At 35.7% G+C, this 27,154-nt stretch overlaps 1 protein-coding gene and 1 pseudogene across 1 annotated transcript in view; both read left to right on the top strand.

Annotated features, from left to right (window-relative positions):
• Positions 1-27,154, top strand: part of STARD13 (StAR related lipid transfer domain containing 13) — a 377,570-nt gene that overhangs the window by 22,179 nt on the left and 328,237 nt on the right.
• LOC119877550 lies at positions 1,901-25,683 on the top strand (annotated as a pseudogene).

Here is a 27,154-nt window from a genome sequence, read left to right on the forward strand (position 1 = left end):
TTTATTAATATTTGGCAGTCATTGAGTCCTTTTACTGCTAAATACATAAACAAAATGTTAGAAAAAGTTATCACAGTCTGAGACAGAAAGGATTTCATCAAGCATTCAATTGATTATGTGTGAAAAAATAACAAGCCCAAGAGTACGTAGAATGGATTTATTTAACCGCAAGCAAAATTTTTCATTGATCATCTCTAAAATACTCTGTTCAGGTGCTGTCAAGGCTAGTAATTAAAAAGGAACATAACTAAGTGATATGAGTTAGATACAGGATAGAAAACACTTCATACATGTGACTGTACAGAACTTTGGGAAATTGTCCATCTCATTTCCCTTCTTGGATGGTTTTCTAATTCTTAGCTTTATTTTGATTCTTTTAAAAATTGCATAGGTAAATTTAATGTTTAATAATTTATATTAGAGTGGCCTGATATTTGGTCTGAACAGATGCCTGGCCAAGGTTTCAGGAAGCCTGGGCTCTTGTCCTTTCTTTCACTCTAAAAATTGGTAAAATCATTCAATTCACTTAACTTTTCTCAGCCTTACTTCTGTCACCCATAAGAATAACAGTTTTGGATTAAATAAGTTTTGAGGTTCATTCATCTGCTAGGATTTGAATTGCAATGCACTCAAATTAGTTTAGTTGTGATAGGGAGAATTCAAGACTATTTCAAAGTTTCTCTTTCAATTAATTAATATTTCTTAACCATTGTATATGAAAACATGAAGAAGGTACAATGATCTTATGTGTATTATTTAGATTCCTTTAATAAAAGCATTTAGACTCATTCAATCTTACTGGTTATTTTTAATACCTAAAGCCAGTCTTATCTTTTTCTCATTATAATAGTAGAGATCCTACTACCTTATCTCTTGACTATCATAAAAATGCAAATATTTTTAAATGTTGGATTTATTATACACAACAATATTCTGAAATAAAGGGACTCCAAGAATTCCTACAATAAAGTGATTAGAGGAATTTGAATTTTAATCTATTTAACTCCAACTGTATCATTTCCATTATAACCCTTTTATCAACATTGGGATAGTACTTCACTCCTAAGTACAAACTTAGCAGAGGATAGTTTCAAATTCCTTAAAGTATATCAGCTGCTTATGGTATTCTTATAAATACTTCATGTTGGCTTAAGGCTTGAGAATAAATGGGTTAGTTTTCTCTGTTTGCAAAGAAATAGATGCTTTTAAAATTTTAGTTCACATATATGGAAGTACCAGTGGCATTCTAGTTACTTTTACTGAAACTGGTCTTTTGATACCACAGCTCTTTTTTATTGGACACTATTTCAGTGACTTACATTATACTAGTAAAAAGTGATTGTCATTGATGCATATGGTTAAAAGACTCTTTGTTTCATATTACAGAGCCTTGAATATCTGATTTTTAAACTCCTGTGGTACTAAAGTTACATGGTAGAACCACAGTAACAACCACGTATCCTCCAAATCATTTATCATTTCAGAATTTCAAGGGTTATACATTCCAAGAAGCCCTCACACATTTAACTCCATCTTCACCAAACCCAATCCTCTCCATGGTGAATGGGACTCATGGGCCTATGAGGAGACATAACAGTATTCAGCATACTTGTCACTTGTGGATGTGGCACAATGATAATTAGCATGAGAGAGAAATAGACTGATGGTGGTTTTTATAACAGATAATACAGAAAATAAATAAATCAGCTAATTTGGCCACCAAGTGAACTTGGAAAGTTTTCATATTGAAGAGACATGGTAAATAAATAGATCAATGTGAAGATAGATGGGAGGAATGACTTAGTATTTTAGCTGTGATTTAGTACTGCAAACTAGTATTCCCACTTGTTTACTAAATAGTTTTACGATCTTGGAAAATCCTTCTCACTTCTTTATCAAGATGGAGATTGCCCAAGGTATTAATAAAACCCAAGCTCAGACTGTGGTGGAGGGTGAGGTACTCATTGTCACAATGATAGCTGCAACTCTCTTGGCTGATAGTGAAAATAAAATGCAGGCTGAGTATTGTCTTATAGACAGACTTCAAGACAACTGCCATTATTCACAGAATATACTGCACATTTATTTAGTCTTCATGGAAAGGAAATAAGACTGCATGTTTTTGGTTATGTCTGGGCATCCAGCACATAACATCAGCAACATACATTTGAGCCTAAACTAAAGTAAGTAGCACACTAGATCAGTTTTCCTAGGACAGAAATTAGATTAATAATTTTGGAAATTTAAAGGTATCAGAATGATGGGACTCATCTGAAGTAGTTCTAATTAAGCTAACATATTTTTTATAGTTCTCAAAACTTATAAGGAAAGCCAAGGTCTATTTTTCTTGGCATGAAAGGGTAACCGCAAAGGAAGTCTGGTGTGAAAATAAGCCCAAACAGATTTCTCTTAGAAAACATCTGTTTCTTATATATCTGGGGTTTAATTGAGAAAAATGACACTTGTAGGTTAATAACAACAAAGTAGACTAGATTATCACGTAACCAAAATTTATCCTGAAATGAGGCTATGGAGTTAAAAAAATCAAAGATACAGTAGAATTTGAAATGTGCCAATTGATATTGAAACAAAATGGTTCACATGCCTTCTTTATTTGAAAACAATCAATACATAGAAGCTGTATTATCTTCAGGAGGCAGCATTATGAAATTTAAAAGCATTCTTCTGTATGTACCGCTGTCCTAGGTATTGCACAGAGAGTGAACAAACATGGGAGCTCTTTGGCTGCTTAATACTTAAAACCTTATTATATGTGCCTGAGCATACAGGTGATGCAGACAAAGTAATTAATATGACACAAGTGTATGATGTGAATAAATGCTTGAATAATAATATTCATATCATGTATAAGAAGAAAGGAGGGCAGCCCGGGTGGCTTGGTAGTTTGGCGCTGCCTTCGGCCCGGGGCATGATCCTGGGGCCCCAGGATTGAGTCCCTTCCTGCATGGAAGCCTGCTTCTTCTTCTGCCTGTGTCTCTGCCTCTCTCTCTCTCTTTCTTATGAATAAATGAATAAATCTTAAAAAAAAAAAAGAAGAAAGGAAATTATATAATCAAGTAGGTTGATGTGTTAGGGAGAGATTTAGATATTAAAAACATTAAAAATGAAACCAAAAGGAAGTTTCTACCATGAAGATGTTTTAGGAACTGACCAATTATTCTAAATAACTTAATAAAATAATTATTATTATTATTGTAATATTAGTAGGAATTACAAGCCCTATTTTGGAGGGAAGTGTATTTACTATGGTATTTTAATTTCTTATGTTAAAACTTGCTTCAAAGACATTTATCCAGGATGCCTGGGTGGCTCCCTGGTTAAGTATCAGCTCTTGGCTCAGGCTCAGGGCGTGATCCTGGAGTCCTGGGATGGAGTCCCAGCATCGGGCTCCCTACATGGAGCCTGTTTCTCCCTCTGCCTGTCTCTGCCTTTCTCTGTGTCTCTCATGAATACATAAATAAAATCTTTAAAAAAAAAAAAAAAAGACAATCCTTGTCTGAAATAAATGATAAAACATATTAAATGTAGAAAGATAGTTAGCCCAAGATGAAAATTGATTTAAACCATCCATTATAGGAGAAGGGTAGAAGACCAGGAATAATGCAAAACAATTCAAGACCATAACCTCCTACTGGCTTTACTCAAAGGTAATGTATACACAGCAAGGATTTCTGTCCTGTTTAGAAGATGAGGAAACTGAGGCACAGATATTTAAATATTTTACTCAAAACTGTAAGAAAGGAAGTGTAATCCACATAAAGAAAGTGTTGAAGTTTTTCAGTCTTTTATCTTTAGGCCATGCTGCCCTTATACATGTGTATCATTTATTGTTGAGGGCTTCTTAAATAGTATTGTATATAGAGGAGCTCATATTATTTGATAGCATTTCCATAACAATTCTCTAATGTAAAACAGAAGTGCTTTCTTACAAAGTTTTAAGTGATATCAAAGAAAACCTGATGTGATGGAATTCTGAATGTTTTTTTTTTTTAATGTTTTTTTTAAATGGCTGGTACAATTACAAGGGTGGATTAAATTGGGAAATAAGCCTTTATTCTCACATGTTTTGTACTCTCTGAACAGTTTTTATGGTCTACACAGGCTAAACTAGAAATATCTGGCATAGCTACACACGGAAGGCAAACTCTCAGTGAGGTCCAGAACTAAAGGAAGTGTAGGCAGGAAATAGAGAGTCACTGAGTCATGTCATGGGAATGTATGGCTAGTGAGCTTTGATAACATTTAGCTAAACCACACTGTTGATTTTGGAAGATTTGTCGTGGGAACCCTAAGTAGAGTCCTTACCCTTTTGGGGTGCATTTATTTTTAAGTTTCCTACTGTGTTTAAGTGGTTTAGGCTAGTTCTTTCTTTTTCTGGTGTGGCAGCAAAGAAAACCTTGAAATGGCAACCTCTATAGAGTATGACACATAAGCTCTCTGTTTGGCAGTTGTCCTAAACGGCCAACTAGTTACCCTTAATTTGCTAACTATAAGGGAAAAAATCCCAAGTCTTCCATTTCAATCAAAAAGCTATTTTGCTGAAGCCTCCATTCAATTTTACTGGGATTACAATTCTATCAGCCAATCTTCTTGACCACTGTTCTATCTTCAGCCCTCTTCTCCCTGGTAGTAGACAGTGACCCGATGGAATGTGTCAAAAACTAAACTGAAAAAGTGAGTGCAGAGTCCAGGGGGAAGTATAGCAAGGGAAACTTAAACTCTAATGATTCTCTTTATAAGCCCTTTTTATGTCTCCTGACACTTACCTCCATCAGGGCTGTCACTACTGAAGTTCCTGGGCTCCTTGCACTTCTTTCTATTCTAGTGTCCATGTTGCCATTAGACCCTGAATTTCCAAGTATAAGTTCATTCATTCAATATATCAAATATGTATGGGAGGCATACTAAATGCCAGGTACTGTTCTGGGGCTAGAGAATCAACAGTAAAAAAACAAACAAACAAACAAAAAAAAAAAACTCTACCCTCCTTGTACTTATGCTAGTGAGGTAAGAAAATAATAAAGTCAAGTAAAATGTATGCTGAATGGCAATGAGTGCACTGGGGGAAATAAAGAAAAAAATCAAGAAAGGAAGATAGAGAGTAGTGTGGATAGTTTGCAGTTTTGGATCAAATGTTTTTGGTTAATGTTACACTGAAAAGGTAGCATTTGAGTCAATATGGGAAGGAAGTGTCTGCAGTGTTTCTAACACTAAGGACTTAGCATTCTTGAAAGAATTGTAGCTTTCTGTCCCAGATGTAAAGGAATCTTTGAAGTGAGCAGTTAATCCTGGTAGTCTGATATTCTGATGAACATAGCATCCCCAAAGTAGTTTTGTCTTTTTGGGTTTACTGCTGTCTGCTGAGGAACCTATACCAATTCATTCAGGGTCTCAGGGGCAGGCCATCCATGTGGCACCAACCAGATAACTCTCTCACAGCCCTCTTCCACTGAGCCCCACCCTTTAGGACTGTGAGTGCAGCCAACTACTGGCCAGTTTCTGTGAATGTGATAGAAATTCCCAAGTTTTGGGGGCTAAGGAGGTAAGAGACTGAGTAAATGCTAGATTTGGATTTTCTTGATCCTTAGGATGTACAGAGTTCCTAGGTACTTCCCACACCCACCTACCACCCAGTTTAGGACAACTGCCAAACAGAGAGCTTATGTGTCATACTCTATAGAGGTTACCATTTCAAGGTTTTCTTTGCTGCTAGATTTGGATTTTCTTTAACTTTTCTTTTTTCAAGTATAGTAGGAAATAATTAACTTTTTAAAAACTAGTAAAATCCAATTCTTAGAGCAATTTTAGGTTTATAGAGAAATTGAGTAGGATGTACAGAGTTCCTAGGTACTTCCCACACCCACCTACCACCCAGTTTCCCCAATTTTTTTTTCAAGAAGTTTCTCCTATTATTAACATCCTGCTTTAGTGTAGAACACTTGCTGCAACTAATGAAGCAATATTGATACATTATTATTAACTAAGGCCATCATTTACATTAGGATTCACCCTTTATGTTGTTCAGTTTAGGAGTTTTGACAAATGTATAATCAACTTTACTGATCATATGACATTTTATCTGTGTGACATTGTATTCTGGGACTTTGTGGGAGGATGGGAGGAGTGTTAAGTGTAGTGGATCAGGCCCTAGACAATAGCTCTGCTTTGTAATGAATTGTGTGGGTGTCTGAGAGTTGGTTCCATAGGGACATTTTGCTTGAAGAGATGGATTATGGTTTGTAAAGGTCAGATGATCATGGTAAACTTTTTAGGTATCCCACCCCACTGACACACTAAATGCTGATAGTCTCTGGGAGATATGACATACTTATAAGTATCTATGTCCCTCAGGACCACAAAACTTTATTTAACAGAAGAAGAAAACCCCAGAAAAAGTATGTAATAAGAGATACTGCACAGAATGTATTCAGCATTTGATTGACCTTGAGCAAGTTAATCTGAGACTCAGGCTTCTCATTGTAAAGAGGCGTAATGATAGTTAACTCAGCATCAATGAGATAAACTCCATGAAGTACTGAGATAAAGTAGACACTCAGTGAGTGGTAACTATAATATACTATTCAACTCTCAGCATTTCCCTACCTGAGACAGTTCTTGCCTTTAGGTTCCTCTGAAAAATCATCTAGTACAATGGTTTTTAAATTTTATTCCTCAGAAATCTTGAGCTCCTGATTGCATTGTGTGAAGTATAATGGAGAGACAAAATGGGTTGGACTCCAAATTCCCATTTTTTTAACTGATATATTGGGTTGCAATATATTGATAAAGTTTACAAATCACTTTTCTATGAGAAGTTGCTTTTAGACAATGATCCTTTATTATATTTTATAAAGTCTACAACATAGTGGGCCTAGGTTCTTTGCATAGCTTAGACTCTCCTCTTAAACTTCCAAGATACAACTTTAGCATTGAACTACAACTAACAGATCACTGATTCATATATCATATACTTCATACTCTTTGGAATTTTTGCTGAATCCTTTCATGGTATTTAAAAAGCAAATCAAATCAAAGCAGAACACTTACAAATTACAAATCTCCAGATTAGAGTATGTCCTCTTTTAATAAATTATTAGGATTTCTCCCAACGAATCCTCAGATCTTAGGCAATCGAATGCCTAATGTTCCAGATTTCAAATTAATGTTTCCTAAGTTGACTGAGCCCTCTCTCATTCATTTATCCAAAAATATATGTTGAGTGCCTACTGTGGTGCCAGATGCCAGGAATACAATGGAGGAATGTTTTTCCATTTTACATCTGGCATTTTTCCAAGGTCTGTTCTCTTTTTACCAGTTGCGTTCAGCTTAGAACTTTCATTTTAGTCTTTTACTCCAAATAGCATGCCTATCCACTACTTACAAAAATCTCCATAATGTTATAAGTATGTCACATGGCCAGGAGGCATAGCTAATACCTACCAGCATCCTCCAATGTATGACTTAAAATGATTTTCCCAGAGCAAATGAACATGTGGAATTCCATAAAACACAACAAAAAACACAAACTTTTGAAATAAGTCAAACTATTGCCATTAAAGTCAATATTAATTAGAATCAAGTTATAATTTATATAGCAGATAAAATCATTTTCATGATTATTTAAAAATTACTTGAATGTTTAAAACAGTATGTTTAGTGGGCAATATCGTTATTTTATGTAGCTTCCATTCCTTGCTTAACATGAAGTTCTTTCTTAATGTTATTGATCCATTTGATTTTTTTTCTTTTCAGCAATGTTCTGACCTTAAAAATTATTTTTATCCCCCAAATAGAAGAAATATGATAGGTTTTTAGTTTGATAATTTGCTGAGATTCCTCATATGATAATGAAAACTAGCAAAGTAGGCAGAGATAAATAAAAGAGAAGTTGAAGTGTTTAGCCCCATTACCCATGGCTGTTTCTTAAGTTTTTAAATGCAAAGTCACCATTGTTCAGATTAATAAAATTAGCACATTCAATTCTGGTCCTAGAAGAAGCTGAATAAGTAAATTACATGGTACTTTCAATTAACTTCTAATTTAAATACTTTAAAAAGAAAATATGAAGGGAAGTTTTAATAGAGAAATTGTTTTCAGATGTCTGCATTCATCCTGTTTTTTTCTTAATTGGTTGTAGTTGAAACAGATAAAAGTAACATTTCTATAAATCATTTGTTAGAAATTGGTCAAGAAAGAAAATTAAAAATAATATGATGTCTTCTCAATTTTTATTACAAATAAGTGTACAAATATCTGAATACTAAACCACTAAATTAATTTTTAGTTTGGTTTACCAAGAGATAACTTTCTATAATACTTGGAAAGAATCATAATGAATTATCTTATGGAAGTTTTAAAAGAAAACAAAAGCATAACAGTTAACTGACTACATATGGATTATATAACTTATGTTTATTTTTCTAAATTGAGGCTTGATTTTTTTATTAGATTTCTAACCAGTTGATTAATAATTGATCAGAAGAAGAAAATGAACAATAAAATTTGATGGCTTTGGTGGGGAAAGGCAAGTGATTAATTGAAAGGAAGATCTTCTAGGTTAAAGAGTGTAACAGTATTGCACCAGACCACAGTTGTTAACCCTTGTGAGCAAGGAAGGCTTATAAAAGTGCCCAAAATAGGAGCTTTCTAGTGATCTGAGTATACCAGCATCTCATGAAACCCCTCACGAGGTGCTCACCCTCCACTCCAGGGGCTTGGGAATTTCTCTGCCCCTTTTAGAGCATTTACTTAATGTCAATCTTCTGAAACTTGAATCCTTTTTTCCTTTCTATGGATAATTTAAAATGTATCATTCTTACCCTTCATTTATAAGGCATGTGGCCAAGATAACTTTATTAGATTTTTAACATTTGAATTATTTTCCATGTGTATATATGAAATAATAATTGTGAAAACTGGACTAACTAGAGCCCAGGAACTTTGAAAAAGCAAATCTATTGTATATATAATTGTAATACAGAAACAAAATCAATAACAACAACTATAGTTGACCTTTGACCATTATGGGGTTTGGAGCACAGATTCCCTGCAAAAATACATGTATAACTTTCAACTCCCCCCAAAACTTAACTACTAATAGCCTACTGTTGACCAGAAGCTTTACCAATGACATAAACAGTCAATTAGCACATATTTTGTATATGTATCCTACACTGTATTTTTCTGATAAAGTAAGCTAGAGAAAAGAAAATGTTACTAGGAAAAGCTTCCAACTAAGCAGATGCTGGTCTTCTGGGTCCTACCGTAACCCTTTTGTATTTGTTGCCTGGCAACTGTATTTATACTGCAAAGCCCATTCACCTTCTATTAGTAACCCTAGAGGTCACTTTTGGGGTCCTTGGGTCCAAATCCCAAGAAATGATTCCAATGTTCTTTTTTCATTAGGGCTGCTTTAGGTCAGGATTGATTTTAAAATGGGGGTGAAATCACTGAGGAACTCTTTGATCATGATTTATAAGTAGGGCAGTCAAGAGTTCATAATAAATGGTTTTCATCAGCAGCAGTGTCAATTCTATACTTTCTGTATTCTACATTTTAATATTTCCAGTTCACCAAATATACCTGATGATGAATTCATCCTATTTTAGCTAATCTAACTCTATTTCCTTCTTTCATCTCTGCATGGACCTCCTTTTTTTGCCCTGCAGTAATTTGAAATGGGAAGGTTTAAGACATTTCGACTACTGGTAATAATGAATATACCTTATATTTGTATAGACTTCCATACAATTAAAAGTGATTGCATATTCATTACCTCATTTGACCTCATTTAAAGTGAATAATGGGCACTCTGTGTCTTTGGAAGACCAATTTCTGAGCTCTTTTACAGCAAATTCGTGAGAGTCAGCCATTTCTACAACACCCTCATACAAGATAAGAAACTTTATAGGACTGGAAATTGCTTTATAATCTATATTGTCCTTCTTTTAAAACTTCAATCCTTATTTCTTTTACAATGAATTTATGTCAATAAAGCATTATTTTAATGTTTTAATGTTTCAGGACCAAATATTGTGGGTATGCATATGGACATAATTTTCTAATTTCCTGGATCATTTTTTGAAAGTCGGAAATATTTTAAAAGCAACATGTTTTATTTTTTAAACTGGTCTCACTTGAAAGGATTTTATAAGATCATGAACCATTTCACTTTTGTAATTAAAAAATGTCTTTGAATTTCAGAAGAACTAAACAGTAGTAAAATTATTAGTCATCTGGCTTATTTTTGACATTCATTTAATTTAAGGCAATCTAAATCTATTTCCACTAATTGCATTTGCACTTTCCCAAGTAGGAGTTTGGAGAAAATGCTCTTAGGTTTAGTTTATAAATCTGTCAATAATAATTGACTTTATGTAATATAAATCAGTTCTTTAGTATGTGAATTTGCCCATTATCCACTTCCTATATTCAGATACTTACTTAGTTTGCTTGTCTCAAGTACCAGCTAGTAGTCTTTAAGGTTATGAATAGTAAAAAGAGAGAAAGCCAGAGTTGGAGGAAAAAGTCTCCTTAAACTGATTTTTTGAGGTCTAGGTGATCTAAGACTTTCAAATTGAAGATAATTGGGATGTTGAAATATTATCTTATGAGGCTACATGAGCTTTCTTTTTCATTTTTCCTTCCCCAGCTACCACCCTATACTTGCAAATGACTATATCCTAGTTAGTTGTGAAATACTGAACTTACCATATTGGACTTCTTTTTCAATAATTTTATGCTTATGTAACTCTAAAACACTGATAATAACCTCTCTACAGGTTAATGTCTCATTTCATTTTCCCAAGAAAAATCATATACTTCATATAGAGCCATCATTTGTAGTTATTTTTAAAAAACCTGAGTTATGGCCAAAATTGATTATCAATTATTTTCAAGGCCTAATATTCTCCTTTTTTGTTTTTCCCTGATTGCTCACTTATTTATTAGGCCCAGGCACTCAATATGTTTGTCATATTTTAATTTTAATTGTCTTCTGAGGCTACCTGGTCTGGACCGGACAGTCTTAGGAGATCTACAGCTGTTCTAGATTTTCATCCATAAAATTCATTCCCAAAATTTGATGTTAAAAATTCCTTAGGCAGTTCTGTTGATTCTGTGTCATCAGAGAGCCCTCTAACTAACTCCCAAAGACTTAACAACCTTGACTCACTTCTGAATCCTGTGACTATTTTGCCAGGGAAGAGCCCTTGGGGCAGTTCTTTTTTTTTTTTTGCATTTTTTTTTTAATTTATTTTTTATTGGTGTTCAATTTACTAACATACAGAATAACACCCAGTGCCCGTCACCCATTCACTCCCACCCCCCGCCCTCCTCCCCTTCTACCACCCCTAGTTCGTTTCCCAGAGTTAGCAGTCTTTACGTTCTGTCTCCCTTTCTGATATTTCCCACACATTTCTTCTCCCTTCCCTTATATTCCCTTTCACTATTATTTATATTCCCCTTGGGGCAGTTCTATATGGAAATGCCTTCTGAAGGCTTTATCTAATCCTAATCCAGACCCTAATCAGGATGGCAGTCAAGGGTTTCCCTGAATCAATTATATATACCCTTTGGCCATCGTATTGCCTCCCATATGATTTGTTCTTTCCATCTGCTCAATTAAAAAAACAAGAAGAAAATTAAAAAATACATACTAGTCTGAGAATTTTTATCTAAGACCTTTCTTTGTTAGATTATGGCTAAACTTCAAACTTCAAACTGGATTCTACTTTCATTTTACCTATTTGGTATACCAAACAAAGGAACAATTAAAAATATGAAGCTTTCCTTAATCAGATCTCCATAAATTTCCCACACTTATCACATTAAAAGATGCATTTAAATAAAATATTACTATTATCTTTGATAATTATCAACATTTATTATGTTTATTTTAAAACTTCAACCAATTGTATGTTATTAATAACTGTAAAAACCTAGAAGAAATTTTACATTTAGATTCATATCACCATAAGAAAATTTTTAAAAATTAAGAATCTATATGTATATACTTATTTTGTTGCAGAAATATGAATAGGTGGTCAGTAAAATGCTTTTTATTAATGTCTTTTTAAATTAGGATATTGGGATAGGTAGGTGGAATAGATTTCAAGAAGAAAAAAATACTATGATATTTCCAACTGTTGGATGTTTTTTATATTTTATTATGAAAATTTCTAAATACATAAAAGATTATAGGGAAGAGTAACAAGGAACCCTTCTGTACCCATTACCTAGCTTCCATAGTTATCAACTCATGCCAATCTTGTTTCATCTGTACTCCCACCCACATCTCCCCTACCTATATTATTTTGAAGCAAATTCTAATTGTTGTGTCAATCTGTCAGTAAATATTTTAGCATTTATCTCTAAACAAGAAGGACTTTAAAAAAAATAACCACAAATCAGTATTACACCTAAAATTACCAGTAAGTTGTAGCATCATAAAATATCCAGTCAGTGCTTATATTTCCAAGTCAGCTTTAAAAAAAAAAAAAAAAAAGATCCAAATAAGTCCATACATCAGAAATGGTTATCTGACTCTTAAGTCTCTGCATGTATGGGTTCTGTCTTTCCCTTTCTCTCAATTTTTTTTTTCCAAATTTTTTGTTGAAGAAATTGAGTTGTGTGTTCTGTAGAGTTTCATACAAACTGGGCTTGGATGATTGCTTTTAACATAATTTCTTTGTTCTTTGTATTTTCTGTGAATTGATAGTTGAATCTAGAGATATAAATAGGCTATAATAGTACTATATTTTTTGGCAAGATTACCTCATAGATGACATTGTCTTCTTCTGTTAAGAAGCACCTAATATCTGTGTATCTCTCTCTCTCTCTTTTTTTTTTTTTTTGTGATGTTAGCAACAGGAGCTATCAAATACATAGATCTATTATTTCATTAGGAGTTGAAATGGGAATGTACAGAATTAGTATATTGTAGTCATTCTCTTTTTATTAACTTTCTCGCATCTACTATTTGGTTATGTCTTGGTACAATTCACATAGGAAAGGCAAGATTAATGCTTGGTGCTTTCTTTTTATTTACCACTTTCCAAAATAATGATTTGCCCACCATCATTCTCCAATGGTGAACTATTTGTTAATGTTTTTAGGTCACTAAGAACTCATGAATTTAAACATACTTGATATGCTTTCATCTCTTGCTATTAACATGATTTTTTTCCTCTCCATTCTTTGTCTTTGGTCAGTGCGAGCTTCTTTCGGGTTGGCTTCTGATTCATTTGACATGACCTTAGTAAGTTTTGATAGCTTCCTTGCTTTCTCAGGTGTGACAAGACCCTTCTGCCTCATCATAAACATTTTCTGCTCTAGACTTGAAATCAGCCATTTCCCCAAGGAGTTCTCTTTTCATTTACTCCAAATGGAACTTGGAAGTTACAGTTTGAATTCTCACTGCTACTAAGCAAAGTCATTGTGTTTAAACCTTTTCATTGGCTAGATGAAAGAAATACAGATGTGTGTGCGAATGTATTTTTAAGACAAAATAATTGTGAGTTCATATTCATGATTTCAACTTAAATTCAGTACTACAACATTTGTACTTCCCTGTTTTGATTTTATATCTGTGTTCTCCTTTCTCACAGCAAGAACTCTCAAAACAAACAAACAAACAAAAACCTGGGAATGACAAAATGTCATAAAACTACTCATTTGTTTTGTTCTAAAATAGAGACCATAAGAGTTTCAGATGAATACCAGTACTAGCACTACTAATATAAGCATTGGAAATGGTTAGTATTCATTTATAAAAATGAATATAAATTTGCTTGTATTTTTATAAATTACTGCAAGTAGTTCCTCTCTGTACAGTTACATTACCAACTGGATAAATATTTAGTTTCATTTAGTTCATTTTATTTCTTCATTTGAGTGAATTTCTTTTTAAAACTTTAATATTCTATAATTCTGTGGTTCTAAACTTGAATATGTAGTGTAAGAGTCTTAGCTTCTATCCTTATTCCTTCTACTCTAATTGTTTCCTTCTTCAATAGCTAATCATTTAAAACAAATTATAGACTATACTTCTGTTAGCTTAAAATTGTATATGTATATATAATATACATGCAAACATATGCAATATATCTCATACATTAAATATATACAATATGCAAATTGTCCTTTATTTTTCTTTTTTAAATTTTATTTTATTTTATTATTTTTTTTAAATTAAATATTTTATTTATTTATTCATGAGAGACACAGAGAAAAAGAGAGGCAGAGACACAGGCAGAGGGAGAAACAGGCTCCATTCAGGGAGCCCGATGTGGGACTCCATCCCAGGACTCCAGGATCATGCCTCAGGCCGAAGGCAGGTGCTAAACTGCTGAGCCACCCAGGGATCCCCTATTTTTCTTTTTTAAATTATTTTTTAAAATATTTTTTTAAGTAGGCTCCATGCCCGGGGTAGAGCCCAACACAGAGCTTGAACTCATGACTCTGAGATCAAGACCTGAGCTAAGATCAAGAGTCAGATGCTCATCTGACAGTCACCCAGGCATCCCATGTATTGCCCTTTCTTAACCCACAGCACCTAAGCACTCCTTTTTCCTTATTGCTTTTTTCTCTTAACAATATATCCTGGGATCAACCTCATAGTGGCACATAGAGACATTCTTTATTTCTTTATTTCTCCGTTGCATGGATGTAGCATAATTTATTCAGCCAATCCCTTTACACGTTTGAGTGTTTTCAGCCTTCACCTTTTACAAATAATGCTGTGATGCAATGTGCATCTATTTTAGGTTGTTTGTTTGTTTGTTTGTTTTTTAACGACAAAACCCAGGACAAAACATAACGACAAAACATCTGTCCTTTTGCTTTCTTGCCTGAGTATCTTTGGGATAAGTTGAATAAATGCATTTTTTGGATTCAAGAACAAACATATTGATAGCTTTGCCAGATACTGTCAACTTCCTTTTCATAATGGTCACATTGTGTTTTCATTCCCACCAGCAGTGTATGCAATGGCTCTTTCCTCTTGCCAACAGAGAATGCTGCTGAATTTTTGGAGTTGTACTAATTTAATAGGTGAGAAATGGTATCTTAGTATACTTAAAAAAAAAGATTTTATTTATTTATTCATGAGAGACACAGAGAGAGGCAGAGACATAGGCAGAGGGAGGAGAAGCAAGCTCCATACAAGAAGCCCGATGTGGGACTTGATCTGGAACCCTGGGATCACACCCTGAGCCGAAGGCAGACGCTCAACCACTGAGCTACCCAGGCGTCCCTCTTAGTATACTTTTAATGTGCATTTATCTTATTATGAACAAGGCTGATCATCTCATATGGTTAAAAGCATCATGAGCCACTTTTTCTGTGAATCATATGTTCATTTCTGTAGCCCTTTTTTTTAGAGTTCTTGGGTTTTTCTCCACTTTTAGAAGCTCTTTATTCAAATATTAACCCATTGAAAGTGACATATCACAATTTTTTTTTCCAATTTGTCATTTGACCTTATGTTTTACTTCATTTTTTTAAAGTGGGTGATGTTGGAAACCAAATGGTTGTGGAATTTCAATTCCCTTGAACATATGGAAAAAAATGGTATCATAGTTTTATTATAAAATAAAATATTTACAATATACCCAGACGATGTTTAAATATATATATATTATTTAAATATATATTGAAAAAAATGGATATCAACTTTGAAAAGCATAAGTTTCCAAAGTTATTTTAGGAGGTCCCTGAGGAACAGTATTATAAGGTGTTAGGTCCTCATCAGTAATTTCGGTAGTTTGGCATCTATAAAACAGCCTGTGCAGGAAAGATAATCTGACTTTATAGTCTGATAGGTTGAAGTCCAAACTCTGCTAGTTGGGACAGGTTATGAAATCTATTTGATCCTCAATTTCATCATATGTAATATATGGAGACAATAATATACCTTCCACATGGGGTCCTTATGAAGATTAAGTGATAATGTCAATATGTCTAAAATAAAGTAAACCATAAATATTTTCACAATGCTTAGGTTGTTAATGAAATGCAGGTATAATTTGCCTTAGCAAGCCATCAGTTGCCTAGGATCAGATTATTTCCTCTGATTTTCCTGCTTTCTTTCTGATAGCAAACCACCTGCCTCCCCCACCAAAAAGTTATTTCATGCTGGTTTGATGATATTTGTCATGCCAGTCATTTATTTAGTAATATACCTCTACGGATATTAAGTATATCAGGCACTATGCTAGGTATAGAGATTCAAAGATGAGACATAATCCCCACCCTTAAGTTACTATTTGTGAAATAAGAGATGCAAGTAAAAACGCAGTCTGTGCTGTGCTAATTTTGCTATGACAGAGGTATATATGCATTGGTGCTGGAGCACAGAGCTCTTAATTCAACTTAAGATAGTCAAAGAATGTTTCTCAATCAGATTATAACAAGGTAAAATACAAAGAGCAAATAGAAGTTAGCTAGATGATGAGGATATTCTAGAAAGAGGAAACAGGATGGGCAAATATTCAAGAGTGAAAGAGCCTGGAAGCTGGTGTTCCATTGATGTGGCATGTAAGTGATGGGAGACGGGCCTAGAGATGAAGATGGGAGCCAGACATGTAGGGAGGAGCTGGCACTGCCAAAGAACTGGAATTTGTACTGAAGTGTTGTTAGCAATGAAGTGTTATCATTAGCCTTGTGTTTGTCCAGAGATCACTTTGGCTGCATCATTAGGAGTTCAGGAAAGAAAACCATACACATGGCTTTCATGGTCATTCATTCATTCATTCGATTGTTCAGCTATTACTTACTGAGGTCCTACGCATTTAGGCCTATGCTAGTCACTGCAATAACAATACAAACCTGAACTAAGGCACTGACAATATGAATCAAGAATGTTTTGATCAGTAGAGGACAGGGAGGGATTGAGTGAGGGAGGAGGTATAGAAAAAAGTCTGGCTTATGTGTCTAGATTGATTACTTTTGAGGAGAAATTTACCTGGTCCACTTTTTAAAACTTTTTCATTAAGTGTCACATGTACTTTAATAAAAATATACATTGAGTGTGTCCACCTTGACACTTACATGCTTTTGTACACCTTGATATAATTCAGTATACCCATATAATCAGCATCTAGATTGTGAAATAGAATATCACCAGTCCTCCTTTATATTTCTTCTAGTTACCAACAATTCCCAATTTCTAATAACATTAGTTTTTTGTTATTTTTTGTGTTTTTGTTCTTTAAACCAATACAGTATGTACTCCTTTGTGTCGACTTCTTTCACTCAACATTATTTTTATGAGGCTGACCTAAATTGTGTGAAGTGTAGCTCATTCATCCTGTTTGCTATATAGTATCCCATTGTGTGAATATACAATGACTTATTTATCCCTTTGATTGTAGGTGGGTATCTGTAATTTCTAACGGGTGGCTCTTACAAGAGCTTTGGTGCACATTTGGGTGCATTTCTGGGTCCATCTAAGAATGGAATTGTAGGAATGGACGTATAGATGTTTAGTTTTGATAGATCCTGCCAAATAGTTTCTGCTTGTGGTTGTACTAGTTGTACTTGTACCTTTCACCAGAATACGTTTGCTGTTGTCAGTCTTTTTAGTCATTCTGGGTAAAGGTATCAAACTGTGATTTTAATTTCATTTCCTTGCTGACCAACATTAATTTTGTATGTGTGTTGGTCATTTGTATATATATCCTCCTTTGTGTCTCTTCAATGATTTTGTTCATTTTTTAAAAAGATTTTATTTATTTATTCATGAGAGACACACACAGAGAGAGAGGCAGAGATATAGACAGAGAGAGAAGCAGGCTCTATGCAGGGAGCCCAATGTGGGACTCGATCCCAGGATTCCAGGATCATGCCCTGGGCCAAAGGTTGATGCTTAACCGCTGAGCCACCCAGGTGTCCCATTGTTCATTTTTTTAAATTGTGAATAATTTTCACATATATATTAATAAAATGTGCGTCTGTATCTTCTCTCACTCTATGATTTTTCATTCTTGATGTCTTTTGATAGCAGAAGTTTAAAATTTTAATATAGTCCAATTTATCAATTTTTTATTCTTTTACACTGAATGTCCTTTGTGCTGTTTAAGAAAACTTTGATTTCTTCAAGACCATGAATGTATTCTACATTTTCCTCTAAAGTTTTTATTATTTTACTTTTCACATTTATATCTGAATCCATTGGAAATAGTTCTCTGTGTGTCTATTTTTTTCAATTTCTAAAAATATTTTGTACCCCTTCACACTGGAGAGAGTCTGTTTATTTATTTATATCAGCTGAAGGTAGGGCTCATACCTGAGTGGGATAATGTGATTAAAGAGAGAAGAGAAAATGTTACCTGTCACTACAAGAAGAACGTGACAGGTTTAAGGCTCTTTTGTATTCCATCACTCCAATGAATGCTGCTCCAACAGCCCCATCCAAAGTGTTTTCTTTCTTGAAATTTGACAGCAGTTATTGTCTATACCAGAGCTTCCCAATGTTTTCACATTGAAGCACTTAGGGAAAAGAGAAGTTTTTTTCTCCAGCATTTTGGAGTATATTAATGAGACTTCTCATAGCTAAAAGTAATGAATTGGGGCTTTTGCTACCCCAAAACCATGAGGTGGTTGCAGGGGCCACGGAGATCCAGATTTAATACATCTGTAACCCATTCATGGCACACTTGTTAGAAGGCTCTGCTTTATACCTTTAATTTCAAGTTTATTTACCTTTTATGTAATAAACTGTCATATAATGAATTGTTTAGTGCTTCTTAAATTTTAGCATTCTTTGTAACCACCTGAAGGGCTTATTTAAAATATAGATTCTTGAGCTCCATCCTCAGAGATTTTGATTCAGAAGGTAAAGACATGGAGGTTTCGCTAAGGATATCTCTTTCCAGCAAGTTCCCAATGATGTGATGCTACTGGTTCATGGACCACAATTTGTAGGCAGTACCTACACCTTGTAACTCTCAGCACAGTGCCTTTGTGCATCATTGGCTTTCGATATTCTTTGATTGTTGGCTATGTGAACAAGTCAGTGAAGGATGAAAAAATAGCTCTTTTATTTATCCTTAAGGATTTAATGTAAATATCCACTCTTCTGTGAAACTGCCTCTTACCCTTCCAGGCAGATTTAACCTCCTTTTTCTCCATTTATTATTGCTGAAACTTACACATATATCTATTGGTATGCTTATTAGCACATTCTATTGTAATTATAAGTATGTCTAAAAATATGTATTGTAGAGTCAGACCAATATGGCTTCACATGTGAACTCTGACACTAGCTCTGTAAAATTGAGCACATTAATTAATAGTTCTGGTATTAGTTCCTTGTTTTTAAAATGTGGATGACATTGCCTATTCTTTGTATTACATAAGGATCCATTGTAGGGCCTTAATCAGTTATAGTGTTCTTTACATTCAGGACACCAGCACATCTCCCTGAGGCAGGATGCTATTCTGTACCTAGCACATGGCACACATCTAATAAATGATGAATCAACAAGCCATCCTGCAAGTCCAAGGACACCTATGAATCTTATGTATCTTTGTCCTAATTTTTAAAAAAAAATCCTATAGTTTCATTTTAGTGTATTTTTATGGAGAAATCACCCATGGATAGAGTCCCTGAGGTCAAGCCAGATCCTTTCAAAGAATTTTTGAGTTGAGTTTTGAGTTGGGTTTTGAGTTGTCTGGCCCCTCCAGATACTTTGAGCAACAAAGCAGCACAAGTTACATAGCAGCATTAGTATATGTCAGTAGTTCTCAACTGGGTCATTTTGCTCCCTGCCCTCCACCCCTCTACAGGACGACTGATAATATTTGAAGACATTTTGGGTTGTTAAAAGTTGGAGTGGAATGGTGGGGAGGAGATACTATTGGCATCTAGTTGGTAAAGACCGTGGTGCTGCTAAACATGTGTAGGACAGCTCCATACACCACCACCACTAAATGAGAATGAATTTTCCAGCCCTAAATGTCAATAGTGTCAAGATTGAGAAATTCTGGCATATGTTTTTCTTTTTTGAATTTTGGAAAAATAATTACAAACTGATGACAAGCTCTAAATAAAAAAGACATGTTATGAAAAGTAAATTTAAAAAGCTGGCTAAAGGGGATCCCTGGGTGGCTCAGCTGTTTAGCGCCTGCCTTCAGCCCAGGGCGTGATCCTGGAGTCGCGGGATCAAGTCCCACATTGGGCTCTCTGCATGGAGCCTGCTTCTCCCTCTGCCTGTGTCTCTGCTTCTTTCTCTCTCTGTCTCCCATGAATGAATAAATAAAATCTTAAAAAAAAAAGCTAGCTAAATCCACACTCTTGGGGAGATTACATATAGAAAAGAAAGGCACCATCTGTTTTATAATATGATGAAAAACAAGGTGAGTATACTATGTAACTTCATTTGCCATGATTTTATTTTCGGAATGAGTTCATATACATAAGTATTGCATCTTCCTCTAAATAATTTGCTTTATATAAAGAATTTATAATGAAAGAATTTTTTTCTGTATAATTAGCTTCATTTCCTATTTCAGCTATCTAGAGAATAGTAGATTTTCTACTAGTAAAGACTCTACAAGTGTCTCTAATGCTGCTTATTTATACTGCAAAGATTTGTGTTCATTTTGAAAGGATCCTTCAATATTCCTCAGGAAGGTCACTTTGTTTTGCTTTAAAAAAATGAAAATATGTTTGTCTGCCTTGCAGATAGGCATAAAATCAGTTGGTCACATGGCTTTTTTCCCCAAGGAGCCAAAAAAAGAAGGGAGCCTAATGCAACTGAATGGTGAATGTATCCACTCTGGTAATCAATTACTTCTGAAACACAGCCATGCACATGGTATATTTTAGAATGGAAGGAGCCCTCTGAGGGAATATTAAGTATTCCTTTCCATTCTGAATTAGAACTTGCTTTGCAAATCCAGCAAATAAAAACGAATTGAGAGTATTTAAATTGATCTGTGTGCTTGGAAGCTAAGGATGAAATATTGTGACTCAGCCATCTCTGTAACGCATTCACAGGAATTGGGTGCTGCTGCTCTGCACGGCCAGTTTCTATTTTTGCATCATGCAGAAAGATCTTTGTAGCATATCTCTACAAGCAGATCTCTTCCTCTTTCTGTATGACTAGATGGTGAGGACAATTTCATATTCTTTGTCTTTTCCTGTAAAAAATTTAAAAAGCACTTGGCTAAAAATCATATGCATAATTTAAGATTAAGTGACTTTTTAAAAACAGAATAGCTAGTGTCTTATGAACATAATCTCCCCTCATTCCCACCTTTCTTGGAAAGGATTCTTTGGGATTTTTGTGGTCAGGTGACTAGAGTCTTACTTCTGTCTCTATCATTAGCTCATTATATAAGATTAGGCTAATCTTAAACCACCTGTCTGAATTTCCTCTTACATAAAGTGGAATAATAATGCATGCTTTTGCTATCTTACAGATCGTCGTGTGCAACTAATACCTTTATTATTTTCCTATCCCCTCTGCTCTGATGTTACCTCTTTGTCCATGTCTCCATTCATGTACCCAGTGTCTTTGGAAGTACCTGGTAAACATTGTTCCTTAAATATTTGTTGAATGAAACATAAATTATTTCAGTTTTATAATTCCTATCAATAACCATGGTGAGGGGAGTTCTATGTGAACTATACTTTCAGTTATTCAATAAGCCAAAATATTGAAATATCTCTCAAAAAGGTCCAAATACAGTGAAACTATGACACCTCAGCTTTGATCCTTAAAATTATTGTTCATTTATTATTGGTGAGGAGGGTCATGTAGTATTGACTAAATAGTGGACCTTGGAATCAGGCAGTCCTGGGTTTAATACTAGTTCTGAAACTTACTTGTGACAGTGCACAAGTTTCTTGAACTATATAAACTCCAGTTTTGTTTTCTGTAAGAGAGGAATAATAATAATGTATTCCTTGTACTATTCTGAGGATTAAATGAGGGTAATTTATATAAAGTGCTTATCACAATGCCTGACATAGATTAGGATATGCTAGGCTGTGGTAACAAATAGATGCCCCAAGTAAATAATGACTCAACATATTAGTTTGAGGCATATATTTTTGGTTAGCAGGTGGTTCATCTGTAAGATTAGAAAGGGAAGAGTAGAGAAGGCCTTGGCCAGGAAACTACCATATCACTTCTGCTCTTACTCTGTTGGTAAGAATTACTCATATAATTCTTATATGAGTAAGAATATAAGAGAGGAAGGAACTAAGTATTACAAGGAAAGTCAATGGATTAATTGAATCGAAGTAGCAGTAAGAGATCAAAGCTAAAGACAAAAATGTTTCAAATGCATATAGAGATATTAGTGTCTTTAGTATAAATTAGGCATGAAAGAAGCTAAGTAAAATAGAGAAAATTCTGAATTGGGATTTAGAATATTGAACTAGATGTCCAGAAGCATATCTACTTGAGAGAGTCTTTCAAGAATTTGGAGATGGAGGATTACAGCTGGAGTGGAGAGTTCAGGTAAGTGATAATAGCTTCTTTGGAAGTCATTCACATAGAACCAATGGTTATATCCTTGTGACTGAATACAGTTGCTAAAAAAAATATTGCACCATTTTAACTTCCTTTATTTCTAGCACCCTTGCCACTAGCTTTGCATAAGAGCAAAAAGTCAATGACTCATTAGAATTCTCCAAAAAATGACTAGAGTATAAAGACCTTAGTGACCAGCAGTTCAAAAACACCCTTAGATCAGTCCCAGGGATTAAGAAGATAAAACATTCAGACATAGTATCAAAAATATTTACCATCTATAAAATAGAGATAATAAAAGCAACTACCTCATTACTGTTGTGAAGATTAAAATAAATGGTACCGGTGAGTCGGATGGCTCAGTCAGTTAAGTGGCCAACTCTTGGTTTTGGCTCAGGTAATGATCTCAGAGTTGTGGGATCAAGCCCAGTGTTGGACTCTATGCTCAGTGAGGAGTCTGCTTAGGTTTCTCTCTCCTTCTGCTCCTCCCTACCCCATACACATGCGTGCTTTCTCTCTCTCTGAAATAAATAAGTAAAATATTTAAAAAAATGAAATAGATGGGTACAAGTAAAGTGTCTAAGTACTTGGATATGGTAAGTTCTCCTGTCCTACTTGTCTACCTGCAAATGGCTTTATTATTACTATACCCTTAGCCTGAATACACAACCCCAAAACATCCAATCTGTGTCATATTTAATCAGTACCCTCATTTTGCCATGAGAAGAGAGTCCTTGTACTGCACTTGTATCACTCAACTTCAACATCAAGTTCTGATATGGGTCCTTCCAGTTTTCTACAGAAGAGCAAACTTTCAGGAGATTTCTCTTCTGTTTAGTGTGCTCATGGAAAATGAAAAGATCTGCTACCCCAGCCATACATTAGTTTTATCCTTAGGAAAATTTTTACTTTTGTTCTTGCTTTTATGTACATCAGGGGTCAGGAAGAAATGCCAAGTATGTGTTTCTCTTTTGGATTGTCTTAAATTTGTATTTAGGACTTTAAAATACTTTTGAGTTCACAGAAGCCTTTTGGTTCCTAGAGTACTTTACATTTATGCCAAGTTCCCAAACCCAAATCTGTACCAGAGCCTAAAGAACCTTCTCCGAAGAAAAATTCCAAAAAAGAAAAGGAGAAGGAGAAGACCCAACCAAGATCTCAGTCACGTTCCAAATCAAGATCCTGGACACGGTCGCTCTCCTTCTCATACTCAACCTAGACGGCTTCATAGATCCGGATCAAGATCATACTCACCTAGAAGGAGGCCAAGTCTGAGAAGGCTGCCATCTCCTCTCAGAAGAACCCCACCAAGACGAATGCCACCTCCACCCAGGCATAGAAGGAGTAGATCTCCAGTGAGACGAAGACATTGTTCATCAGCATCCTTGTCAGGAAGTAGCTCATCATCCTCTTCATCTCATTCCTGGTCACCGCCAAAGAAGCCTCCTAAGAGGACATCCAGTCCCCCTCGAAAAACTCGTAGGTTATCTCTTTCAGTAAGTCCTCCGAGGAGAAGGCAAAGGCCATCACCTCCAGCAACTCACCGCCAAAACCTCGTCATTCCCCAACACCTCAGCAGTCAAATCGTACAAGAAAAAGTCGTGTTTCTGTCTCTCCAGGGAGAACTTCAGGTAAAGTGACAAAACATAAAGGTACTGAGAAAAAAGAGTCCCCTTCACCAGAACCTAAGCCTAGAAAAGTAGAGTAATCTGAACCGGAAGAAGTTACAGGTGGCAAAATGGCTGCAGCAGATTCTGTGCAGCAGAGGCGTCAATCCAGACGACAGAACCAGCAGTCTTCATCTGATTCTGGCTCCTCTTCTTCCTCAGAAGATGAGCGACCCAAGAGGTCCCATGTGAAGAGTGGTGAAGTAGGCAGGCGGCGGAGACATTCCCTCCCCGGAGTGCCTCTCCATCACCTCGAAAGCCCAGAAAGAGACTTCGCCTCGTGGTAGACGGAGGAGGAGTCCTTCCCCATCACCCACCAGAAGGCGACGTTCCCCTTCTCCTGCCCCCCTCCTCGCAGGTGCAGGTCTCCCACGCCACCACCACCACGACGAAGAACTCCTTCTCCTCTCCCCCACCGGCGCTCACCATCCCCAAGAAGATACTCTCCTCCGATACAGAGGAAATACTCTCCTTCTCCACCTCCAAAGAGAAGAACGGCTTCTCCCCCTCCCCACTCCTAAATGAAGGGCATCATCATCTCCACCACCAAAGCGTCGGGTCTCCCATTCTCCACCTCCCAAACAAAGAAGCTCCCCAGTCACCAAGAGAGTTCACCTTCATTATCATCAAAGCATAGGAAAAGATCTTCCCCGAGCCGGTCTACCCGGGAGCCCCAGTCACCACAACCAAACATAAGGCCTTCACCCTCACCACAGCCTCGAGCTCCTCAGACCTCCTCAAGTCCTCCACCTGTTTGAAGAGGGGCATCATCATCACCCCAAAGAAGGCAGTCCCTTTCTCCAAGTACTAAGCCAATTAGGAGAGTCTCCAGGACTCCAGAACCCAAAAAGACAAAAAGCTGCCTCACCAAGCCCTCAGTTTGTAAGGAGGGTTTCATCCCCTCTACCTATCTCAGGATCTCCTGAGCCAGCAGCTAAAAAGCCCCCAGCACTTCAATCCCCTGTCCAGTCTCAGTCCCCCTCTACCAATTGGTCACTAGCGGTACTGTTCAAAAAGGCTAAAAGCCCAACACCAACCCCATTTCCAGCAAGGAACTCAGACCCAGAAGGAGGTGGAAAGAAAAAGAAAACGAAGGACAAGAAACACAAAAAGGATAAGAAGCACAAGAAGTACAAAAAACACAAGAAGGAAAAGGCTGTGGCAGCAGCTGCTGTAGCAGCCATCACTCCCATGGCTCCTGTGGCCACCACGACCACATCAGCACAGGAGGAACCAGAGGCAGAGCCTGAGCCTAAGAAGAAGATGGAGAGTGAGCCCGAAGACAACCTCAAAGACTTAGAGAAGCACCTGTGTGAAAAGGCGCTGAGGTCGATGTGGAAGGCTCAACTGTCCCCACGGTCTTAGGTGGGAATGTGTGTCACGATGTACACTTTATTTGGTTTGTATGCAATTCAATTTCAAAATTGCTAAAATGTGTTTGAGCTTCAGACTATAACATTTGTTGTAATAATTGCTAGGTTGAAGTTCACCATGTTAAAAAAAAAAAAAAAGGCACTCGTGGATTTGCATTGCAAAAGGTGTCCACAGTGTATTAGTGACATTCTTTCATTGACAGCTGACATAAATTCATTTAGAGTGAAATATTTTAAGCCAAAAAAAAAAAAAATCCCCTTTTAAAAAAAGGGGGTTTCAATATTGTTGTCATTTTTATGGTTTCTTTAAAGGCCTTGGCTCTTCCCAGAGGTTTTCCTTTCTTATCATTTTTTCTTTATTTTTTTCTCATTTGAGTCTTAGCACCCATTTAAGTTATGATGCTTCCAACCTTGCATGGTTTGCAAGCTTGCCCAGAAATAAGACCACTGTTGAACTACCACAAAGTGTAAATGAATATTTTAATGCCACAGTCTTTCCTGTTGCCTATGGAGTCTCTGGTGAAATGAATCAGGATTCGAGCTCTAGGACAGGATGGAAAATGAAAGCATGTTGTTTGCCAGGACACTGTGGGTTTATATTGATGTGTAACAAGTTGATTTGGAACACTGGAATTCATTCTGTTCTGTTTTTGTTTTTGTTTTTGTTTTTTTGTAAAGGCAATTAACTAGTCCCAGGAAGGATCCTTCAGTTATATAAAAGTTTGTTTTATAAAAAAAAAAAAAAAAGAATATTGAAGTTTCTAGGGTGGACTTCATTCCTGGGAGAATAGCATACATACAAGTTCAGAGAAAAAAAGACAGAATATATGGACAGGGAAATGGGTGATAGAGCAGATTAAAAGATTTGTGGCAGAGAAGAGTAGGTGATAGGCTGGAAAGTATTAATAGAAAGAGAAATGACATTCAGGTTTATTTCTTCTTTATTGTGGTTGTGTTTATAATACATAGAAAAATTAGTGAGAATCATATAGTTTCATTTTATAGCAAAGCAAATTAAATGGAGATTAGTGCTCATTAAACTATTGACTTTAACAGAAGGTAGACATGTGATGTGCTCTAAATGATATATTTATTTCTGGTTATACTGACCATTCTACGAAGTTTGTGCCAGATTTTAAATTTTCTATACAGGGATCCCAGGGTGGCACAGCGGTTTGGCGCCTGCCTTTGGCCCAGGGCGCGATCCGGGAGACCCTGGATCGAATCCCACGTTGGGCTCCCGGTGCATGGAGCCTGCTTCTCCCTCTGCCTGTGTCTCTGCCTCTCTCTCTCTCTCTCTCTCTCTCTCTCTGTGTGACTATCATAAATAAATAAAAATTAAAAAAAATAAAAAAAATTTTATATACAAATGCATATCATGACAAGCAGAAACAAACAAACAAACAAAAAAAAGTATTACAAATTTAAATATTTCATCTCAATCTTGAGTAATCTGTAAAAAAAAATCACCCTTATCTAAAAAGCTTAAACCAAGACTAACTTTAGAAAACCCATGATAAACAAGAGTATTGTTATAAACCAACAAGTATAAATGATACTTAAGATTCCTAGAGGCAGAATGCTCTAAAGGCCTGTGCTACTATAGAAA

This window comes from Canis lupus, chromosome 25, assembly GCF_011100685.1.
Source record: "Canis lupus familiaris isolate Mischka breed German Shepherd chromosome 25, alternate assembly UU_Cfam_GSD_1.0, whole genome shotgun sequence".
In the NCBI taxonomy this organism is placed as follows: domain Eukaryota; kingdom Metazoa; phylum Chordata; class Mammalia; order Carnivora; family Canidae; genus Canis; species Canis lupus.